This window comes from Barbus barbus (genome assembly GCF_936440315.1).
Source record: "Barbus barbus genome assembly, chromosome: 48".
Classification (NCBI taxonomy): domain Eukaryota; kingdom Metazoa; phylum Chordata; class Actinopteri; order Cypriniformes; family Cyprinidae; genus Barbus; species Barbus barbus.
In genome coordinates, this window is record NC_136726.1 from 17,422,609 (window position 1) to 17,448,308 (window position 25,700).

Below are 25,700 nucleotides of genomic sequence, written 5' to 3' on the forward strand. Positions count from 1 at the left end.
TGTATTTAGTTCACTTTATAATCCAAATGCACTGCAGGTTGTACCACATGGTTGTTAAAATATAAACTTACTTTCATTGAATTTCCAGCCGTAGTGCATATGTACCATTACTTCACTATAAAATGTGACCCTGGACCACAAAACCAGTCATAAGTGTCATTTTTTTTTAATTGAGATTAATACATCAGAAAGCTGAATAAATAAGCTCTCCATTGATGTATGGTTTGTTATGATAGGACAATATTTGGCCAATATACAACTATTTGAAAATCTGGAATCTGAGGGTGCAAGAAAATCGCTTTTAAAGTTGTCCAAATGAAGTTCTTAGCAATGTATATTACTAATCAAAAATTAAGTTTTAAAATATTTATTGGTAGGAAATTTACAAAATATCTTCAAGGAACAAGATCTTTACTTAATGTCCTAATGATTTTTTGGCATAAAAGAAAAAATGGATCATTTGACCCATACAATGTATTTTTGGCTATTGCTACAAATATACCCCAGTGACTTAAGATTGAAAATATAGTCTACTTGGCAACCCACTCTTAAACATTATTTCCCAGGTCCTGTCAGCATACGCTGGAGTTTAGAAGTATTTCGGAGGCCAAACTTTAGCTCTTCCACAGCCAAGACTCTGTTGAAGTATACAAGTGTTTGTGGGACAGGCTGTCTGTTCTGGTGATGGTTCTATTTGCCTGGTCCCCACACCGCTGCTGGATCACTGAGCGGCTGTACGTGAGGAACCGCTCCAACGAGCCCCTTCAGCATTAATTAACATGGTCATTAATCAAGTCCAGTACAGATAGCGGCTTAATCCTGCTGTAATGCACTTTTCTGGAGGGGAGGCTCCAAGAAGTTAATTGGATTTGATTGGATATTGCTATGATAGTCCCACACAGAACATCTTTAGCCATTAAGTGAAGTTGTTGCCTTTTGATTATACTGTTTTGTAGTGGCATGTGTTCCAGACTGACGTGAGCTACAGTCTGATAGAAGTGCCCTTCAAAGCTGATTTGACAGCTGAATTCTTTTTGCCTTTTGTCTCTTTCAGTTAGGTTTGTTTGACTGTCCATAAGCATCTCTGAATAAGCAGCTAGTGTGTCAACCATGCTTAAAAGAGCACATGTAGTGTTTGATCTGCTATTTGAATAAATAAACAACCATTTAAAGGGAAAGTGCACCTAAAAATAACAACTTGGCGTTATTTTTTTAGACATTCGTGTATTTTTTTTTTTTTTTTTGGTGGAACACTATATACACACCCTAAAACGACCATATTCCATGTCTTCTAAAGTCAAACAGAAGCTTTGATTCATTCTAGTGACTCATAAATTTGTGAATCAATTGTTTGTGAAACAGACCACACTAGTTGTGTTATATTTGATTCATTAAAAAGAACCACTCATAACAGTTCAAGTTGTAATGTGAACTCTCTTTGTAGTTAGCATAATAGGTATCGTTCGTAGTGTAAACATAGTATAAAAAAGAACCGCTAATAAGATAACAATCCAAAGAACCACTGTTTGTTGAAGAAATACAATGCAATATGGCACCTTCTATGGTTCTACATAGCATTATCTGACAAAGATATGATGTCATATAGCACCAAAAGAGGTTCCCCTATGATTACGAGCCAAGAACCACTTTTAGTGCTATATAGCACCATTTGTTTTTAGAGTGCAGGTCACACTTTTGTTTAATTTATTTAGTGACCCCCCCCCCCCCCCCCCCCCCCACACACACACACACATGATGTAAACAGTGCAGCACTTTGCATCTAATTTAAATCAATACTGTATAACTCTGTAGTATTTTGATATGATAAACATGTGAAAACCTTTGCTTTGAACGTCAGTACCACCCAGTTGGCAATGGTTGTATTTGTTTGACAATGCGCACGGTACGATTTAACTGCCATTGATGTCACAAACCTCGAGGAGTGTGTATGATGCGCTCTGCCCCACAATTCTCCTCCTCATACCCGACTGAAATTAGGGCAGTACGTGAGAGGCATGCCGGGTAGCAAACATCTCTCTCTCTCTCAAGGCCCTTTCCCGCCTTTTTTGAAGGCTCCCATTGAGCACAGTATGTGATAGACCTTTATTCTCAGCTTGGGGTTACACATACAGATATATTTAAATGGGGGTTGGGCATTTAATATTCATTAAAGAAGAAAATGAGGGGACAACCTCATTAAAATCGTACACGGATAGGACTGTCTTGCGCTTTTTTTCTCTCTAAACTTCTTTCTTCTTCCCACACTAGGACTTATGGCGACTTTTAAGCTTTAAGCATTACTTTCACTTCATTTCTCTCTATGTATAAGAGAAAAACTCATCTCAGCTAAAAGCTGTCAGCATGTTTTTCTTAGGTCATATGCATCACCCCCCAATTAAAATACTTCATTTTATGCTCACATAAGGAAACTTGTGTAGATAGAAAAATATATAAGGCTTTTTTTTTTTTTTTGTCCGTGTGACATTCAGCACACTCAGTATGAAGGTCTTTGGTTGAAGGAACTCCCTGAAGTGAAAAGACCTTTTCAGTTAATGTTCACTGGGTTCAGAAAGACACTTGCCCTGTTTTCCTGTGGGATTCAAGGCCATGTTGTTTTGGATTTTGGAGACAAGCTTTTTTCAGCAATCCATTGTGAGACCATAATGATGGTGGTCGAGGGTAGGAGAGATGCTTTGGGGTCAATCAAGGCACGTTCTTCTTCTTTTTTTATTTTATTATTATTATGCATCAGGGTCACATTCAGAACTGAACTGAGCATGCAAATTCGTATTCAATTTACATTCCAGCAGCATGAGTTAAACAACTTTACAACTTTAAAAAAATATATATTTTTTAACTCAACTTCTGCTAAAGATTTTTAGCAAATGTATAATTGTAAATTCCTAAATTTACAATTACAATTACAATTTATAAATATAGGAACTCTCTCTCAAACAACACATGGATTGTATTGCATGAAATAAAATTCAGAAATGTAGATTTTTGGCAGCATTGTAATGAAATTATGATGTCATTTCAAATGAATTTCCACTACTGTTAAAAAGTTTGGTGTCAGTAAGATCCACTGAATGAAATTAATGCTTTTATTCATCAAGGATGCATTATATTACATTACGAAAGTGAAGTGACAAAGTGACGTGACATACGGCCAAGTATGGTGACCCATACTCGGAATTTGTGCTCTGCATTTATCCCATCCAAAGTGCACACACACAGCAGTGAACACACACCCGGAGCAGTGGGCAGCCATTTATGCTTGCTCAAGGGCACCTCAGTCGTGGTATTGAGGGTGGAGAGAACGCTGGACATTCACTGTAATGTAATTCCTGCATTGTGTTACAGTGTTGCATTACTTTAAATTGCAATTCATTAAATTCCACTTTAATTCCAATTTAACATTCTGTAGCACATAGCCAGTTTGATGAAAGCGAGCTAGTTATAAAGATTGTTGCCCAATCCAGAGGCATCTGAATCCATGTCCCTTACCTTCAGTCTCTGTGAAAGCTCATCTCAGCTGCTTGATGATTTTTTTTCTTCACAATGCACAGCTCTCTCGATCTCAAGCATAATATTTGCCATGTTTGTGCAAAACTAACTTTGCTAAATTATTTTCCCAGTTGCTTTTAACCAACCAGCATCATGTTGTTTTTCATTGGATATATGAAGTCGGTTCCTCTCAAGGCCACAAACATGCTGCGTGCCCGCTGTGCAAAAATGCATGTTTTAGATGGCGGCAGCTAGCGCAAAATCACTGATGCTAGCAAAGGTGTCATGCTTCACTTAGAGCCCTGCATGACCTGGATGTGTAATGTCTCAGTCTCTCTCTATCTTATACATTTAAGTGGCTTTACTTTGAAACTCACCTCACATGCCATAATCCCTGTGGTATCCTGTCTCGGATCTTATACTGCCTTCCTATAGGACATAGAAGTAAGAAGTCATTTGAGATAATTTTATCCGAGGCAACTTAACACAGTTATTAGAGTGAAAATCCCCTGCAGCAAATGATTAAGTACATTGCCAAAAGAAATCACTCTGCTGTTACTGCATTACTGGCAAAACGGTATGTACAGAAGTTACTAACTATAATTATTCATGTATATAGTTATGCTAAATGTATGCATGTATGTGTGTGTGTGTGTGTGTGTGTAATGATATATTTCATGCATGCAAATTACAAAAGAACGCTGTTTTTAATAAGATATTTTATCTAATTTATCTGGCCTTTTAAGTATGTTGCAAACATGTCAAATTGACAACATTATTTCTATACTGTTTATGTGTGTGTGTGTAGACACACACACACACACACACACACACACAGTATATATAACTCATGTATATATCATGTTTGTATTATGTTGTCATGTTTTTGTGTTTTACTGCATTAGTTAGCATTAGTTAGCTGTATTATTATTATTATTATTATTATTTTGTTATTTTTGCTTAATTAAAATAACCCAACTGCAGTTTGATTGAGTTTAATTGGAACGCACAATGAAAAAATATGATTTTTGAAATAGTTAAAAACGGAGTATCTGTTTTTGCATAATGAATTCTTCATATATAAATTAATATTATAATTATTTCAATAAATCATAAAATTGAATCAATTGATACTAATATACATATAACACAATCCAAATAATAATAATAATAATTATTATTAATGCATATAGATATGTTAATGCTATTATAAAATATATAATATAATATAAAACAATATAATTAATAATAACATTAATGTATAATTCATATATATTAACATTAATAACTACAACCACAATTATGGATATATTTGCATGAGTATAGCATCACAGACTATTTTAATAGATAGAATAGTGTATTCTAAGCAGTATATAGTTTGTAGTAAGCTAGTATTCCATTCTGACCATAGCTTTCTTTCTTTCATTCATCTTATTCTGTGAGTGTTGGGCTTCTCGACTATTGCTTTCCTGCCATGACTCTCAAACACCTGGACCCATGTGAGAATGGCGCCAGCTTTGATCCAGGCCCAAGAGACCCTGTTTCCCACCCCTGAATTATGGCTCCAGCACAAACATGAAGAGCAACTATAAATCGAATGTGGAATATATTGTGACTGGTAGTAGAAATGAAGCGGAGAAAAAAAAGGCAGAAAGTGCAGGGTGATAATGTGAGAAACGCAAGAACCCTCATTAAATATATAGCCGAACGTGCTAAGAATCTCCACTAATTACAAATTCAAGTCGCTTAGCATGGTGCTAAGTAATCACAATCTTAATGAGCGAACCAGAAACAACTCCTTGATCTTTTTCAGCTGCTGCTTTGCTTTATGATCCAAACAAACAGAGCTATTGTTTTTCATTGGCTTTAAAGGAGTAGTTCAACCAAAAATGAAAATACAATTTTTCATTTTAATCATTCCTTTAATAATCACAGTTTTCAAGAGGTCACATCATGCAGATTGCATGCATTTAAGCACGCAATTCATTCCTACTGAATGGCCCCATAGCATGAACTGAGCATATGACATATTTGTTTTCATGCTAATGTGTGAATCTGAAGAGGATGTGTGCCTGAAAACCAGTCCAGGCTTTTTTCACCTCGTGGGGCTCCAGGGACAAGTGGTCCTCTTCTCTCTTGTCAGTGTGTAGATGTTTGAAACTCCCCCAAGTCATCCAGACCTCCCCCTCACCAGCAATCCTTCAATCTACTCGTCTCTCTCTCTCACTCTCTCTGCTCTCCACTAATGGAGGCTGAAGGACTGTCACTCTGGCCTGCATTACGACTTCAAGGGCTTCAACTCCGTTTCCCTCTGTTCTCCAGCAGAACTCAGTCTGGACCCTGTGGACTCTCTGAGTCGGTTCGCATGTAGACCGACATGATATACATTCCTGCCTGTGCTTTTAAGGATACTGATGGACTGTGTAACTTAAGCTACAATTCCACAATATTTCAGCCAGCTTCAAGCAAAAACGTTGCATCTACACTACTATCTAATAATACTAATACTAATAATACTACTACTACTAATAAAAGTTAACATGCCTACCTTGCAATTCATGAGCTGGAACTTTAATTAAATTGGCCACACCCACAGAACTAGAATTCAGTTGTATTTTAGTATTATTTATATACTATTATACTAAAGTATTTATTAATATTTCAAATAGCTTTAATTTTTGTATTTTCATTTCTTTTAAAATTTAGTTAAAAGTTTTAGTTTATTACGTTTTATTTTTTGTATTAATTTTTATATTTGTATTTAGCTTTGTAATTTATTTGTTTTTGTTTTACTAAGTGTAGTATTTTGACTTTTTTTATATAACTTTTCAATTTATTTCAGTTAGTTGCCAAGATTTTTAAGTTTAAGTTAAAATTCAAGGTTTCCATGCAATATTTAAATGTACCTAGTTAGTTTTAGTAAATAATAGTGATGGAATTTATTGCAATTCATTGATTTACAAAACAATTAAAAGAAATTCAGCACTTTTTGGTTGAACATTTTAAACTTGAATTATTCATATTCATGAACACATTAATACATTATTAGTAGGGATGCACAATATTTATCGGACAGATAAATTATCGACCGATATGAGAGAAAATGACCTCATTTTTATTGCTCCGATAAATAAATAAATTAAATCCGAAAACTAGATCCGATAAAGTACGCTTGCTGGTAAATCAATCAATCAGTCTGATTTATCTGAGATTCATCATCTTTCCGAGTGCAAGTGATTGCAGCTTAAACTGCAGTGACTCTCAGCATGTGTTGTGCTCATTACGTCATCATTTGCGAACATGTCTTTCGCAGGTCTGGAAATTTTCTCGGTGGCAGAGGAGGACAATGCCATTGCTATTTCCAGCGCATGTTCAGCAAGGATTCCGAAAGGAGGAAAAAAGGCATCAAGTAGGGATGTGTCTGAGGAAATTTTCCCACTGGTTAATCGACGTCTGTCAACACCTTACCGGTATCACCTCGGTGGATGGGGGTGGACGTCGTTTGAGTCTTCTCTCTTTTCCTCTCTTTCCTTCGGTTTTAAATAGCTTGTAAGCTCTGTGCGCGCTTTATTTTCACTTTTAAATTAGTGGCAATTCGGAGTCAAGCAGTTGTTTGTTTTTAGTTTGCTTGAGTTGAACATTGATTTACTTTCACCAAAATATCTACAGAAGTAGAACTTAACATTCTAAAATGACAAAATGACAAAATGTACTAGAGCCCTGCCCTAATGGCAAAGTGTTTATATTTCGTTCCGGCTTTTTATTAAGTTCATTTAGAAAAAACTTTGGAGCATTTTTTGTTCATTAAATAAGTTTTTTCTTTCTTAAAGTAACGACCAAGCAGCAGACCGGCAGGCTGATCATAGCTTATGTTTGATCAATTTAGCCTTCTCAAATCATCATGACTTGCCTAAAATAAAATCTATAGATATAATAAAACAGGTTAAGCATATAACAATGTTTAAACGTTAAACCTAGATAAATGTGCCCTGCATCAGTAGTTTGTGTGGAGAGTGGAAGCTAAAGCACAGGACATGGAGGCACCAGCGCAATCAATTACAATTTTTTTTCAATGAAAACAACTTACGCCATAATTTTTGCTCATAAAGGTAAGAGTGGTCTACTTTTATTTGTGTGCACTCACAATATCAACAAAACGTCCTTTTATCTTGAACAGGAGCGCTTCACAAAAATGAACCTAAATACATGCCTCACAGACATGATAAATATATCTAAATAAAGCTTTAAATTGCTACTTAACGAAATACATAAAAACAAAAACTATTTAATATAATCGTTATCCGTGAAGATTCACTTCTCTCTAAAGGCGCGTCTAATGAGGAGAAGGCGAATCCTTACTATTTCCCCCGGACACATTCATGGTAATTACTTTTGCTGGGGATTTTGCTTTATTGCGTGTATTTGAAGGCAGAACTCTTCAGCTGTGCTGACGGCTCGCTGCTGCTGCGGGACACTAAACACCGTCGAGTCGCTCTTGACTGTCTCGGCACGGACTCATGTTGTTTCCACCAGCGCGGCAATTTTTTTTCATCAATAATTGATGGATGTCTAAAATACAAAGATAAGGAGAAGCCTAAAACAGGCCCGAGGCCCGGCCCGCATCTGAACTATGAAAATGAATATTGGCCCGAAGCCCAGCCCTAGGGACATAAATAAGTAGGAGCCCGACTTTAAATTAAATAAAAAAAAAAATAATAATAATAATAATTGGGGGCTAAAAGTGTGTTGTAATGCAAGCGTTACTGAACATGTACAGAGTAAAATATTACTGAAAATTGATTAGTCTTACACTACTGCGTTACAGCAAAAAGTAATACGTTACTGTAATGCATTACTTTTGTAAAGCCTTACTCCCAACACTGCTTAAAGACTATATAACTTTCTCATCCTCGTGCACTAAAAACGTTGAATAGATGCATTTCTTTATGCATGAAATATTTTAATATGTGTTGTTAATGAGTTGTTAATTGCAGATAAACCATAGTTCTGTCATAATTCTGTTAAACCATTTCTGTTTCAAAGTATTGTGGTGCCTTACACAAAATTTTTTTAAAATTTAAAGAGTCAGGACTGATGTTTGCTATAGTTAGGCCAGAGCTACTAAAATATCAGTTTAATCAGTGAATCTTAGATTTTGTATTCTCCTGGGTGCACAAACTGCAGATTATATGGAAATTATAATATAAAAATATGAATTTATCGGTATCCGCATCGGCATTGAGAAGGACTTAATTATCGGTTATGGGTATCGGTTAAAATTTTGCATATCGTGCATCCCTAATTATTATTCAAATAATGGAGCAGTTACTGGATTCACTGTAACTGGATACACATGTATTTTTTGAATTACGTCATGTAATATTTTAAGTGAATGAGCAAATACTGTACATTGCACACTTGGTGAGGAGTGCATACTAATATGCATCTGCAATTACCTTACTTGCCATTGCGACAGTTCAGAATAAAACCTGAATACTTATGACACTTTTTCGCCAATAATTGAATGATTATCAAAGATTTTCAGCCTCAGCATTAACAAAAGGCTTCTTCACATTCCATACAATTTAGCAAGCCACCGCCAATTGTTTCTTCAAAGAAGGAGAGGAGTTGTTTTTGTCGAGATAAGGAATCATTAAAGAAAGCAGCCGCTACCCCTGCTGTACTGCATCCTTCAAAGAAAATCTATTACCACTTAATGTCGGCTTCTCCTCCGCTGGAACTCTCAGTCTGGGATTCAATTTACTCTGCAGACGAGGATTAAAAAAGCATACATTTATTACCCAGCTTAATTTTTCCTCAGTATTGCCCACTGGTTTAAAATTGTTTTAAATCCGTTCATATCTGAACACTATAGGATGAGCTTTTCAAGCTCACAAACGGAAACAGTACGGCAGGCATATGTCAGGTGTTTAGCAGTTGATATACTTGCATTGCATATACTGTAATGCATTGTATTTTATGTTACAAAAACAACGTTTGGCTAAAATGTCATTTCTGTAAGATGTTTTTTCCAGGAATGCATTATATATTGGTACCATAATGGATATATATATTTTTTTTAATTTCTGGGTATTAGCCGATGTTTGATGCATGCTTACTTTCCATTTAGAATACCTCTGAGGTTGTTTAAAATGCACGTAATCTTGAAAAGCACTAATAATTTCATAACAATGTTCTATGTTTAGCAAATTTCTAAATAAATATTTATTTTTGATACTGGACATTACACGTTTAAATTTTACAAATTATCTGCAATTTGTCACAACACGACAATAATTATTGGTTTAGATATCGTTCAAAATTGTTGTATCCATATGTATTTTTTAATTATGAATCACCTGTCATTTGCATATTAAATATTACAACATGTATATTTAAATGAGCCATTGTTGTTGATTTTTCTCAGTAACAACTTTGTAAATTAAGCGTAGCGCTAGTTCTGGCAGGTCACGTGAGTCAAGCTTGCATCAGCTGACTCTCAGCTGATCACATCTATCTATAGGGATACGACTCCTGTCGGCATTCCTATATAAGCGCTATTCAGTATTATTCAGCAGCTTGCTGAATAATAATTATCCCCAACTCCTGCTTTCGCCACAGTCAGGACTTGGCTTCTGACATTCCTGTTGAATCAGATGCCCTAATCTTGAGTAATGTGTTGCACTAAATGTAACAAGTACATTAATAATATCTTCTGGTTCTGTTCTGTTAACCCTTGGGGGTTATAATTGCTACTCTCCCTGCTCATTCATGACAGGCTGCATGGATGGGCAGGGAGTTTTTGCCCAGAACAGAATCATGTCGCCAAACCAAACTGTATGCTAAGTGTCTATCATTGACGATAGTGGTCCTGACAGAAATTGGGCTTTTTAAAGATTGTGACACTTTACTGCTATTTGCACAGTTAGCTTTGACAGAAGCCAGGCTTCAATGCAATTTTATTGACTAGAAACATTAGTATGTTTTCTAACGATCATGGCGGCAGGTCTTCGTCAGATGATGATCAAATCATAATTGCTTAACGGAAAGTTTCCTATAATGCAATCTCATGGGAATTTGTAACATTTTGGCGAAGTAGTGGCTAATTTGTATGATTTCATATAATACCATTTGTACGTTTTTGAACGATGTTTTATGTAACTTTACAGTAAAATACTTTTATGTAACTTTACAGTAAAATACGGTTAAATTAAATACTGAAACTAAATACAGTATAAAAATACTGAAAACAAACATTCAACTTCTACAGTAAAAAATTATGTGAACTGAGATTCCCTCAATTTGTTGTGTGACATTTTACATTGATGGTATTTTGTTGAAATAATCGTATTATAATTTTTTTATTTTTTTTTGTAATTAGGTTTGTACACATGTATTGTCTTATTTTAGTGTCACTTGTGTTACCATGTGTCTCTTTTACTGCCTCGATTATTACAGTGGTTATTGATATATTATACAGGTCCAAAATAGATGGAATATTCACATTATATCAGTTAGTGACACATACATTTAAGTTCAGGCACGTGAAACCTAAAATGTAGCTGTATTTTTTATTTTTTTTTACAGTAAATATCTGTCAACCACAGCTGCCATTTATAATTCAATGGGTTTACGTTTTACAATGTATTTTTCTGTTTGGGGGGGTTAAGCGCCATTAAGGGATTTGCATAATTCCTAGCATTGAACTGGATACAAAAACAATGCAGTGCAAGCAAATGAACAACACAGATGTCTAGCACAATTCATTCTTAGTGAATTCGCCCACAATATAATTTGCGTGGTCCGTAAGAACAGCATTCTGGGACATAAAAGAGACTCCCAAAGACCCTAGATCTCACACAGACACTGAGATTGAAGATCAGATGATTCCTTTATCAAAGAATCAAAGCACTGGTCAATTATTTAAGAGCACACATGGTGGAAAATTTTACAACAACGCTGCTTTTACAGCAATAGACAAGGATACATACTTCACGATGCTTTGCACAGTTGGACGGCTCGCCGAAAGCAGTCTTCTAGTTCGGGAGTGTGCTCGTTTCAGCAGGCCGCAGTCTTTCTTCTTCCTTTCCTCGCCATACGGAGACCAGCAGGAGTCAAGGAATCGAAGCGAGCGTCATGATCAGAGGACTTCTTCCTCTTATAAACAGCCAGGGTAACGCGTCGCAGGGTAACGATAGGACTTTCATTCCCTCCCATCTAGAAAAGTCAGGTTCGCCGGTGCTCCGACATGCATCAAGAGCTAAAATCAAGTTAACGTGTTTTCACAGTTCTCTGCCGTTATCGAGGGATAATTAGAGCCGATAAACTTGGTTTGCCTGAGTGTCTCTTCAGAGATGAATGTGGACTCACACTGTTAAGTTGCTGTTGCAGGCGCTCAAATTGCCTGTTTGCTGGAATTACCTCGGTGAAGTGTCGCTCATGGTGGCATTCATCTGTATGTAGAACACCACATCTGTGTTTGATTACAGGTTTCAATCCCCATTTTGCAGTTTCATCTTGAGTATAAAAAACGCAAGGGAATGGAACGCCCTGGGAAGGAGGAAGCGATGGATAAAGTGAGGAAAAAAGTAAGGGAAAAGAGCCTAGTTTCGATGTTGTTACACTGTCACATTTCATTCTGGTGTTGACTCTTGTCTCCGGTTGAGTTCGGGGTAATTGAAAGAGACAGACGCTAAAAATGGCAACGGAAAAGTGAGGCCTGTCAACTCGTGAGCCTTCAGAAAGAGGGGAAAAATCACAGGATGTGTCTCATTAAATGATTCAGCAGGTCTTGAATGGGCAAATCCTGCAGGGTTGAGACAGTAAACTGTTTTGTGATCCTTGCCCATCACCACACCTTTGGAGTGTGTGGTGTGTTTATTACCTTTGCCTGCAGACTCTTGAAAATGTGACGTCGAGTGTCTCTGACTGAAAAAGAAAAAGACAGTGTCTTGAAGGGCAGGTGTTTGCATGCTTCACAGTCAATTCTGATTAGTCAGTAGTGACAGTGATGTTGAAAAGGCGGTTGATTTGTAGGGCTGTTTGATAAGTACACCATATATCAGTTTGGTATTTGTTTGTGGTGACATAGATGTGATGAAAAGCTTTGCAGCCATGCTTACATATTTGATATAAGATAACTGGAATGTTAGGCCTACTAACAGTGAGCATGAATTTGACCCTCTTTACCTTTGACCCTCTTTATCTTTATGCACTTTTGTGGTCTTATAGTGATCGATTTATTGATTAAAAAAATACTTTTGATTTTCCTCATGGGTTCCACTTTATATTAGGTGGCTTATCTACTGTGTACTTTTAAATTAATCATTTAATACAATGCATTTATTTACACTACTTTGAAAAAATACCTGCTTGTAATTTCATCTGTAATTAATTTCTGTACATTTATTGCATCCCTTACACCTAACCCACCCTTAAACCTACCTATACCACCAAATCTGTCCCTAACCACCCATATCCCACATTAAGAACAGCAAAACTGTTGTGCAATACAATATGAACACATTGTACTTATTTTTTGATGTAAGTACATAGTAGTTAAGACCGCCTATTATAAAGTGGGACATTTTCATTAAATTACGCAATTATTTAAATTAAAATGCAATAAATTTTCCTTTTCCACCGATGTCACATGGATTACCGGATGATTTTAATGTGCAATATATTGGTATTATAATCGTAATCAGCCAATATTATCCCTCTGGTATTCATTTTATGGTGGTCAAAAAAAATTAAATAAATAAATACTATATTTTAGTAAAAAAAAAAAAAATATATATTATTATTTCATATTTTGGGGCCACTTTATGTAAAATTATATATGCAGTAGTTATAATTCATTTATTACCCGTTTATTAGCCGTTATTACCACTTTTTAAGTTAGTTTAATAATCATTTGTTATGTTTTACTCTAAAACTAAAGAGAAAAATTAAGTAAAAAAGTAAACAAGTTGTGTTCCAAATTTGAGGTTGATATCTCAAAAAAAAAACATTGTAAGATTTTGTATGTCCGCAGTACCAAACAGTTCCACTAGATGAAATTGTTTCCCATTCGTTTTCAGTGCAAATAGTATAGATATTTAATATTTATAAGCATTTATTGCTTACTGGACATAACAGTTATTGGCTCGAATTTTAATATCAGTGCATCCCTAATGTCAACCAATTGCTAAATAGTTATGTAATCATTACTTTAGCAAACTTGTGTTTGTTTTGGCTTCATTCTATCTTGTTGAATAAGTTTAACTTCTCATTAGGTCACACTATGGAGGTAAAATTGATTATTTTAATGCGTGTTTATACTCTGTTATTAAATCAACATTAATTATACTGTAAGTAAATAAAAAGATAAATTAAATAAAGCTGTTAAATTAAATAAAGTAGTTCCTGGTAGGTCCTTTGCATCTCAAGTTCTTCAGTTCTCTCCCTCTCCCTCTCCTTCTCTCTCTCTCTTGTTCAGTTCCTGGTTCCTATTGTATTCCATGACAGGGTTTGATGGTGTAATGAATATGTATGCACTGATGTGCTTAAACTCCATGGCTGATGATTACCTCTCAGCTCTGTCAGCCTGCACTGTGAGAGGGTCTTTTCCTGAGCAGAAGCATCGCTTGCAGTAACATTTGGTCATGTGTGTCAGTGACAGCGCAACCATGAATATTTGTCAGCTGTATTGTACGTTATTGAACGCGAGCCCAAAACCGGTCTCATGCTGCTGCCTGCCAGATTGGCTCACAGCTCTACGGTTTAATCACAGCGACAGACCCCCCACTTCAGACCTGAATTCCTATGAGGGTTGTAAAAACAGCAGGAAACATTTGTATGAACATGGTTTCCCGTGCAACAGCACAAAATTCAAAGTATTTACTGTACCTGAACGAGATCTGCTTGGTTTGTTTTTGCATAATTTATGATTCGCTCAAAAAATTATTTCCCTGAATTGAATTTGATTGTTAGCAGTGTGTTTTCTTTGTCAATATTATATAATGTCCCCTTTGTTGATGTTATTTAATGCATTAACTAAAAATGAGCAATACATTTTGTTGCCGTATTTATTAATGTTAACATTAGTTAATAAAAGTGTTAAAAACATGTTCATTGTTAGTGCATGTTAGATATAACAGATACCACATTTTTGAATTTAACAATGTATCAGTAAATGTTGAAATTTATAAATTAAATGCTTTAGAAATATAGATATATAGAAGCATTTTTCAATTAGTTCATGTTAAGCTGCAGTCCGTAAGTTCTGCCTCTTTGCCGCCATCTCTGTTTGAAAACATGGAATCGCAGCTGCTTGCGGAATTATCTTCCGTGCGTGGGGTTGTGAGTTGGCACGGCTTCAGAGCGGATGAATCTAATGTTTTGAGGAGTATGTGTCAGTCAGTTACCGCACCGGTGTGGACGTTTACTGTTCTTCGCAATCACAGATTCTAGCATATGTCTTGGGAATATGACCGAAATAAGAATTTTCACTGTATATTGCCATCTGAACAAGTAAGTAACAAATCTGCCACGTTTGTTCTGCCCAACTGAGGAAAAATGCATTACCATAAATCAATCACAAATGGTAATTAAATCTAAAGATCGGTTAGCTCATATAACATCAAACCGTGCAAAGTATTAATTCTACTTTATTCTCAAATGATTAATGTCAACAACATCAGCATTGCGTGACTATGAGTATAGTGTGTAGATTTCAATTTCTGTACAGTCTAATCTAATTGTCATGCCATTCGGATTTCATATAAATAAATTATTTTAACCCAAAAAGCAAAATATGCTCCCATCGAACTGGTTTTCTTTTAAAAAACAAAAAACAAATCTTGTGTAATCCCAGGCTATCTGTAATCAGAAGCATTTGAAACTGGAATATAATTAAATTTCATTCACATGTGTTTCATAAACACACAATCCTTTCTGGATTATAACCAGCCATCAAAATGATAAATTTAATTATTCTAGCTGCTGTGAGAAAAGGCTAAACAATCTGCCACCTGCAGGATCCTCACATACGATAGCCTACTAGCCGGGACAACTTCTTTATGTTTACAGACGTGATGTAATGACACAGTGCCATGCTCGAATTTCCCGCGAAAACCTACCCGTACCACTCAAATTAGATAACATTAATATAAGCTAACCATTGTGAATTGGACAAAAGTAAGGCTATAGTTTTGAACGCTGGCTGGTTATGTACTTGCTCAAATATCGATTTTGAATTATTTTTAACCAAAATAATTTACGGACTGCAGCTTTAACTATATATATATATATATATATATATATATATATATATATATATATATATATATATATATATATATATATAATATAGTTAACACATGGAATATAATATAATACTTAAAAAAGTTGATCTATATATATATATATATATATATATATATATATATATATATATATTATACACACACTCACTGGCCACTTTATTAGGTACACCTTGCTAGAACCGGGCTGGACCTTTTGCCTTCAGAACTGCCTTAATTCTACGTGGCATAGATTCAACAAGGTGTTGGAAACATTTGGTCCAGATTTTGGACATGATAGCATCACGCAGTTACTGCAGATTTGTCGGCTGCACATCCATGATGCGAATCTCCCGTTCCACCACATCCCAAAGATGCTCTATTGGATTGAGATCTGGTGAATGTGGAGGCCATTTGAGTAAAGTGAACTCATTGTCATGTTCAAGAAACCAGTCTGAAATGATTTGAGCTTTCTGACATCGTGCATTATCCTGCTGGAAGTAGCCATCAGAAGATGGGTACACTGTAGTCATAAAGGGATGGACATGGTCAGCAACAATACTCAGGTAGGCTGTGGTGTTTAAACGATGATCAATTGGTACTAAGGGGCCCAAAGTGTGCCAAGAAAATATCCCACACACCATTACACCACCACCACCAGCCTGAACCTGAAAGGCAGAATGGATCCATGCTTTCATGTTCTTTACGCCAAATTCTGACCCTACCATCTGAGTGTCGCAGCAGAAATCGAGACTCATCAGACCAGGCAATGTTTTTCCAATCTTCTATTGTCCAATTTTGGTGAGCCTGTGCGAATTGCAGCCTCTGTTTCCTGTTCTTAGCTGACAGAAGCGGCACCCGGTGTGGTCTTCTACTGCTGTAGCCCATCTGCTTCAGGGTTCGACGTGTTGTATACGTTTGACCCTGTCTCCAAGACAGCCATCGGGACAAGACCACAGGAACAAGATGAGTCCTTTGTACAATCTGACTCTGCTTTATGTCTGGCCAGAGGAGAATGACACTATTTTGACAAACTATTTCCCCGTCTAAATACTGTAAAGCTGATATAAAACCACCCAGCTTTGTTGCACTTCCTTCGCCAGCTGAGGAAGTTCAACCTGCCACAAGAGCTGCTGAACAGTTCTACTGTCATCTAACAACCATCATTGAATCCATCCTCTGCACTTCATTAACTGTCTGGTTCAGCTCAGCTACCAAATCTGACCTCAAAAGTGTACGGAGGGTAGTCTGGACTGCTGAGCGAATCATTGGTAAAACCCTCCCCAGTCTCCAAGAACTGTACTCATCCAGAGTGAGCAAAAGGGCTGGTAAAATCACTCTGGACCCCTCACATCCAGCACACTCCCTCGTTGAACTGTTGCCGTCTGGTCGACGCTACAGAGCTCTGTGCACCAGAAGGACCAGACAAAGAAACAGTTTCTTCCCTCAGGCAATCCATCCCATGAACATTTGAACTCTTAACAATAAACATGAAACACACAACATCATCATACTTTTTATTTTTTATTTAACACACATACTTATTATATTTCAAATTTGCACCTAACATACCTGTACATACTGAATTTTGTTTTTGCATATTGTCCATTTTGTGTATTTGTACGTACATTTTTTTTTTATCTGTCTCCTGTCGTTGTCATTCTGTTGCACTGTGGAGTTACCGTCACTAAAACAAATTCCTCGTATACGCAAACATACCTGGCAATAAAGCTAATTCTGATTCTGATATATTTATATGTCAGAAAATGTAAGCGTAGCATGCTATTCTGAATTCAGCTTTTCTCTTTCTAGCCATGCAGGGAATTACAAGTGCCTTGTTCGGATGGAGATGTAGTCCAAGCCCAAACTGATTAGTCTAAGTAAACTTCTGTTTTACAAATTTTAATTGATTACACGTCGCAGAAAAAAAAAATGTGTTGCATTACCTCATTTGAATTAAGTAAATTGAGTAAACTGCAAAAAAACAAACAATTTATTTAAAGTGTTTTGGTGTTTGTATCGATTTATAAAACTGATATGCATGCAATCTGGGCTTTGCATCTTTGTCGACTGCTATCGACGCAGCACTTGCTTGATATTGTAAAATTCACTCACTATTTGTCAACCGCAGATTGCTGATAGCAACATCACATCTAATTATATAAACTGTAAATTCTCTTTACTGAGCACTTGCTGCTCTCACATAGGGAGCAATTATGCAGGAATCATTGCTGGATGCTGCTTGTCCTGGATTTGTTTCAAAAATAAATGATTCCCCTGATGTGCATTACTTGATTAATGCTGGGTAGCTGTGCAACCCTATGCAGAGACCTTACTTTTAAAGAAGTTTAGTGAACTGGTAAGAGTGGTCTTTTTTCTTTCTTTTTTAATGTGGCAACACAGCAGTTTCTTGAATTGAAACAAAGCAGTCTAATTCATATACACTCTTTAAAAAAAAAAAGGTGCCAGGAAGAACCAAAAAGGGTGTTTCACGGCGATGCCATATCAGCATCCCAAGATATAAACAGTCCAACAGCATTAGTGGTGATAATTTTAAGGGACTTCTGAGTCAATGAATCATTCAAAAGATTTGTTCAAAAATTAATTCAGGAACTAAACAACTGACTGGCTCTGTCTGAAATCACATACTTTGAGTTGATACTTCTTTTGAAAGTTCCTTTGCAACTGTTAAAGTATGTTTTATACAGTATAAATGTAATCTGAACACACTAAATTTGTCATGTTGTCGTTGTCTGTTGCATTGCTTCACTGCCATTCTCCCATGGCCTCATGAGATTGTAAAGTAGTTTTTCTGGGTACTTTTTGACTGTTTTATGAATGCCATGATTTTTGACACACTACTCTTTTCTCATACTGTTTTCACCTCCTGTAGTAGAAAAGTGTGTGATTTCAGATGCAGCTACTATCTTTTTGAGTGAATCACTGAATCAGTTAGTGAACTGATTTGTTGGTTACCCAGTATTTAATTCTTATTTACTGAGCTTTTGTTTTATATGTACATGCATACATGTAAATATACAGTGGCAAGAATATGTTTGTGAATTTCTGTATTTAGTTCTAATAAAGTGTGGCCTGTTCTTTATTTGTCTTAAAATTATAGATAAACACAATCTGGCTAAAATAACACCACACAAATAATTGTATTTTTCACATTTTTATTTAATTCATTGGGTAATGTTTCACATTGCAAGGTGAAGAAAGTGAAGGTAAGGAAGGAATTTAATAACTCTCTACGAAGCATTTTGGATAGGATACTGATTTAAAATGGACATTATAGTTGATCTAATCCATACAATCTAGGATTAGTTAATAAAAGCAGTTTTTCCTATAGAAAACAGTGTCTTGTCAAATCACACTGAGCAGTAATCCTTTGTAAATTCTGTTTCTTTATAAGTGTTTTATTTTCAGTGCTAAAGCTGTATACTTCAGGCACAAGGGTGCAGATAAACCAAACATCCACGAGTCCCATGTGGCCAAATGTTCTCCATAATCGCAAAATGGCCTCGCTATCTCATTGAAAACACTGAGTGACAAGCACGCGCTGGTCCGTGAACATCTTTATCATATCTAAAAAAAAACGCCTCTGTAACACATTTGTTTATGTCGTTGACACCATTCGATTACATCTGCGCAGACATGGAAATTGCCCTACTTTTTTACGTCCCTCCCCGCATCTATTTAAATTTGACTTGTCACGCTCCAAATGCTGCCACTGTCAGGCTGTAACGACAGGCTGGCAATGGCTTGACATGCAACTAAATGTATAACAAAAGAAGTTGAATGCGGTCAGCAAAAGCGCTTTCCATGCTGCCCCCGAAAAGTTATTACTCGCGCACAACCGGGCTTTAGCTCTCGGATAAGTGTGCATATTGATAAATATGACTCGAAGTGTGCATATTTTTACCTGTTTTTACCCACTGGGAAGCGCGGGCTTGGATATAATGGTGGTGGGGTGTATTGTGACAGAGGAAGAACACAACAGATGTTTATGGGTATGTTGTCCGCATGTCGGCTCTGCTATTATTGGAAATGCATTCCTCTGACAGACAGACAGACAGATGTTGATGCTCAGTGTAAGGAGAGAGAGAGACTAGCTGAAGCTGGACAGCTGTTTCTTTTCCTTTTCCTCTCTCACTTTCGCCGACCCTGGCCTACCCGCAACTTAAACCTAATTGCCATGCAGGCCTTTTAAGTTCCCAGGCTGCAATTATTCCCACAACTGCCGTATTGACAGCCTTTATATAAAACTGTTAAAATTGTTCTCATTAAAAGGATGTAACATTAAAGAAAAAATGCAATTTTGTCATAATTTACGTCTACACTGTATTTTTTTTTCTCTGTGTAACAGCAGCGGAGATTTTAAAGGAATAGCTCACCAAAACCTGAAAATTATAAATGTACCCACGCTAAGGCCATACAAAATGAGTTTGTTTCTTCAATGGAACAGATTTGGAGAGATGTTTGCATTATGTCACTTGCTCAGCAATGGATCCTCTGAAGTGAATGGGTACTGTCAGAATGAGAATGAAAACAGCTGATAAAAAATAATCCACATGACTCCAGTCCATCAATTAACATATTGTGACGTGAAAAGCTATGTGGATAGAGCAATATTATGAATAGAGGACTTGCATTTTAGCCGGAAGCAATGGTTTGAAGTTACAAATGTTTTAATAAATGATTTGTTTATTACAAACACTCAGTTTTTCACTTCACAAGACATAAATTGATGGACTGGAGTAATGTGGATTACTTGTTGTGGATTATTGTGATGTTTTTATTAGCTGTTTGGACTCTCATTCTGACGGCACCCATTCACTACAGAGGATCCATTGCTGAGCAAGTGATTTAATGCTAAATTTATCAACTATATCAACTATAATGTCTACTATATATAATTATTTCAATATATTTTAAAATATAATTAATTCCTGATCCTTGAGATTCATATGCTGATTTGTTGCTTAAAAAAACATTTCTGATTATCATCATGACAATTGTGCTGCATATTGTTATGGAAACCTATATTTTCAGGATTCTTTGATGAATAAAAAGAACATTTATTTAAAACGAAAACCTTTTCTAATGTTATAAATGCCTTTGCTGTCACTTTTGATAAATGTAATGCCTCCTTGCAGTGCTAAGTGCGAGATTCAAACTTGAATTCCTCAATTTGTCAGCACATGTGCTAACCATTAAACCATAGATTCAACATATAAGTGCATGTTTCTCTCTGTTTTTATTTTTATCTGTAGGTGCAATTGCACTATTAATAATACGCTCATGCCAAGTCTGCTGTTCACATTTAACAGCTTACTGTCAGGTAAATTTTAAATTTGACTTATTGCAGGGTTTTTTCCTTTTTTATTTTTATTTTTTGCCGATGAAAGCACATTTACAACTCTTGGAAGCAGGGGACAGTCCCCACTTTGGCTGTTCTGATGCCTGTATAATTCATACACCATCTCTATGGTTGTCAAACTCCAACTGTCGTGGGAAGCTCTCATTGAATCATCCTCTTTTCCTCCTGATCACGGAAGCATAAAGGGCTCCAGTTCAAGATAAATTATTTCTTACTGACGATGAGACGAATCATAAATAAGGTGTAGTGGTGATGTAATAGATGATTCTCTACGAGGGGGCGATTCTTTTTATATCTTGTACTCGGTGGGAGGTGTGCATCTGTACAGTACTCCAAACACTGAGTAGTGTCCCTCTTGAAGTATTATGCATGAAAAAGTTGCATTTCTAGACCCTCCTTGGGTAAATATTCATGAGAAATTTGCATTGCTAGAATCTTTTGAGGTATAATGCATGACAAAGTTTCTTGTTCTGCACCAGGTCACAGCAAGTTTTTTTTTTTTTCATAGCCGAACATGGAATGAATGTTTTGTATTCAACAGAAACGTTGTGTTATTCAGTCACGTCATAGAATGACACAATGACACTTCAGAGACTGATTTTGTTCACAGCAGCATGCGAACCAGAAGCTAGCAAAACATTCACCTAAAAATGTTTTTTTTTTTTTTGCAGTTAGCAAAACCAAAAGCGTTGAGGAATCACTAACCGAAAAAAGCCACACTAGTACACTTACTTATCTTCATTTTTCAGTAGCATAACAGTAGGTCAGCCATGTTTAAAATGGAACTACTAGAGCTATTACATATGTCAACAAAATGCTACAGTATGTTGCAGTTTTTGCGCATGTTTTTAAATAGTTTCACATGATTAGCAAATTTTTGTTAGTAGCAACCTTGACTGATGTTTACTACTTTAAATGAGTACCGTCCCCTTATGAAAACTAACCATGGTTTTATTATAGTAAAAATGTAGTAACCATGTTTGTTTTGGTGTATTGATGGTTAGTTTATAAGTGCATGTTTAAAGCAATTTAGCACACTTCTTTGTCACAACCTTTACAAAAATTAACCACGGTTTTACTAAAAAAACAAAAAAAAACAAACAAAAAAACATGGTTACTGTAGTTAATTTCTCCAACCTGATCTTATGACAAAAACGTACCTCTGGGAACTTTTTTGCAAGACACAAAATACATAGCGCCATGTACGTTTTGTGACCATACTCGATGTGAAATGTACACTAAGTGGCGCTAAAAGTATTCTTTTTTTTTCGATGAACAAATGCTACGTTTTATGTGACGTTGGTTTTGTACGTGTCACAGCAGTTCTAACTTGAAATGTCCGTTGAGTGACGCTATAACTCTACCCTGATAGCACACGTACATCTCCGAGACGTCTATTTGATGTCTGCATTTACATTTGCAAGACGTATTTTTTAGGGTGTTTGCTCATCTGCAATACGTCTATAGGACGTTTCCTTTTAGATGTCAAATAGACGTCTATTAGATGTCTTTAAGATGTTTATGATTTAGAATGTATGTAAAACTGACAACTGAAAGACGTCTGCCAGACGTTTGTAGACAGCAGATGCTTTCCAGATCAAGAGATCTTTAACAGACATCTTGCAGACGTAATATGAACAAAAGCGAATGTGGTGTAAAAATGCAATCGCAAGCATGCCGTTTTAGCTTGTTTTTTGATCTCTCATTGAGCTCTTCGTACACAAGGATTCTGCATCCTAAGTCCAGTTTTGTGCCGGCTGAGCAACCAAATAAGCTTGTTACATCCAGAAAGCTAAACATGGAGCTGTAATCATAACTGTGTACAATTACACTTGAACACTTTACCGCCTCTAGTGTTCGTTTCTGCTGGAAACCATACTTATTGGTACATATTTTGTATTTTGCAAAAAAAGTTCCGAAAGGTACATTTTCATCATGATATTAGGTTGGAGCAATTTGTGGTATGTGGAGCAACCATGTTTTTTTTTGTTTTATTTTTAGTAAAACCAGTTAATTTTTGTAAAGGTTGTAACAAAAAAGTGTGCTAAATTGATTTAAATGTGCACTCATTTAGTTTATAAGTATAATAATGTACTTGAAGATAATATAATGTCAATTAAATAAAAGGCCACTTAAGTGTACTTAAAGACAGTCAACTTTCATGACTGTTTCTTAACACACATAAGTTCTTCTAACACTTGCACTTTGTATCAGTAGAAATTCAGAATCAGAATTATATTTATTGCCAGGTATGTTTGCACATACAAGGAATTTGTTTTGGTGATATAAGCTCCACAGTGCGACAGAATGACAGCGACAGGACAGGACACAGAGAATAAAAAAAATATGTACACATATACAAAATGGTTAGGTGCAAATTTGAAATGTAATAAGTATGTGTGTTAAATAAAAAATAAAAATAAAAAGTATGATAGTGTTGTGTTTCATGTTTATTGTTAATCAGAATCAGAATCATAAAGAGCTTTTATTGCCAAGCATGCTTGCGCATAAAAGGAATTTGTTTTAGTGTCATAAGCTTCCAGTTCACAGAGACAAAAACGATACACAGAAAATAAAAATAAAATAATAATAATAAAAGTACACATGTAAATATAAATAAACAACAATTTTTAAATTTAAAAATCATTGAAACATAAAAGATCACTAAGAGTTCAAATGTTCATGAGATGGATTGCCTGAGGGAAGAAACTGTTCCTGTGTCTGGTCGTTCTGGTGCTCAGAGCTCTGTAGCGTCGACCATACGGTAACAGTTCAAAGAGGGAGTGTGCAGGGTGTGAGGGGTCCAGAGTGATTTTACCAGCCCTTTTGCTCACTCTGGATAAGTACAGTTCTTGGAGAGTGGGGAGGGTTGTACCAATGATTCGCTCAGCAGTCCGAACTACCCTTTGTAGTCTTCTGAGGTCAGATTAGCAGCTGAGCTGAACCAGAGAGTTATTGAAGTGCAGAGGATGGATTCAATGATGGCAAAGTAGAACTGTTTCAGCAGCTCCTGTGGCAGGTTGAACTTCCTCAGCTGGAGAAGGACGTACAACCTCTGCTGGGCCTTTTTGACAATATAGTCTATGTGAATGTCCCACTTCAGGTCCTGCGAGGTGGTGCTGCCCAAGAATCTGAATGACTCCACAGTTGTTACGGTGCTGTTCATGATGGTGAGTGGGGAGAGAGCAGGGGGGTTTCTCCTGAAGTCCACGATCATCTCTACTGTTTTGAGTGTGTTAACCTGTTAACGTTTGCCAGAGCGACGGTGCACTGAAGCGTTTTTTTCCCCACTAGTTTAATGTTTATGAATGAATTTAACGTGAAAGAATATCATTAATCTTGACAAACTATATATCATTCTGAAGGTCTAAGCCTCAAGCATCGACCACAGATCGCTGTTTTCCGATGGAAAGCTTATAAGGAATGTATTTGCTACATTTGTGCAAGCAGTACACATCAAAACATGCAGAATAAAAAAGCAGTACGTACCAGATTCATTGTAATAACGAGCCACAAACGCGTCCACTGCTGAAATACCAGTTTAGTTAGACAGGTAAGGGTCCACAGAACAACATCCCAGCGGGCACTTTTAGTCCAACGAAACAATAACGTTGTAATAAGGATGAATATTCCTTTGTTTACATTTCATTTCTTCGGGAGAGTTATTGTTCGCGTCCGTTATGGAATAAATTACGCTCAAAAACAGCGTCTTGGTGGTAAAAAAAACAACACGGTGCTATAGCATACAGTTTTACAAACAGAATGAGACCGTCCACGAAAAAAAAAGGCTCAGAAAAGCGGAATATAGTTTATTTGAATTTGGCGCTCTCTCCTGAAAGCGTGTCACGCTGTGACGCAGCTGTCATCTGAGCGGGGCGTAACTTAGCGATCTGCCTTTTCCATAAATTTTTATTTTTTTTTCTTCTACATTTTTTATGTGTGTGTGTGTATTGTGTGGGGAATGTGGCCGTATCTGCATGATTATCATATGTATGGAAGCACATCAGCATGTTTATTACCAACTCTATGATGGCTATCATTGTGATTAAATGATCAGCTATTATTGATTATATGGCCCATCTGTATGATTATCATCTGTATGGAAGCACATCAGCGTGTGATTACTGACTGTATGACCATGTCTGCCAATATCAGTTTATGTCTGGCAATCAGAATATATACATACATACTATATACAAAGTATTTTTTTTCTTTTTTTTTTTTCCCTTTTTATTACTCAAATAATTATTTTTGTATTTTTTTAGTGCTCAAATAAATCACTTATATAATGTCTAAAATTCTGTCTATTATTTTATCATGGAAAAACTATGCAGGAATATGTATAATGACTAAAATAGTTATAATTCTGCAATCCATTTGGTGGTTATTTTTCCTCAAACAGGAGGGGTGGGAGGACTATAAATAGTTTCAGAAAAAAATATTGCAGGAATCTCATTTTTCATGGTATCTTCTTCAAATTTGAAATATAAACTCATGAGACATGTGGCTTTCAATCCATTACTTTT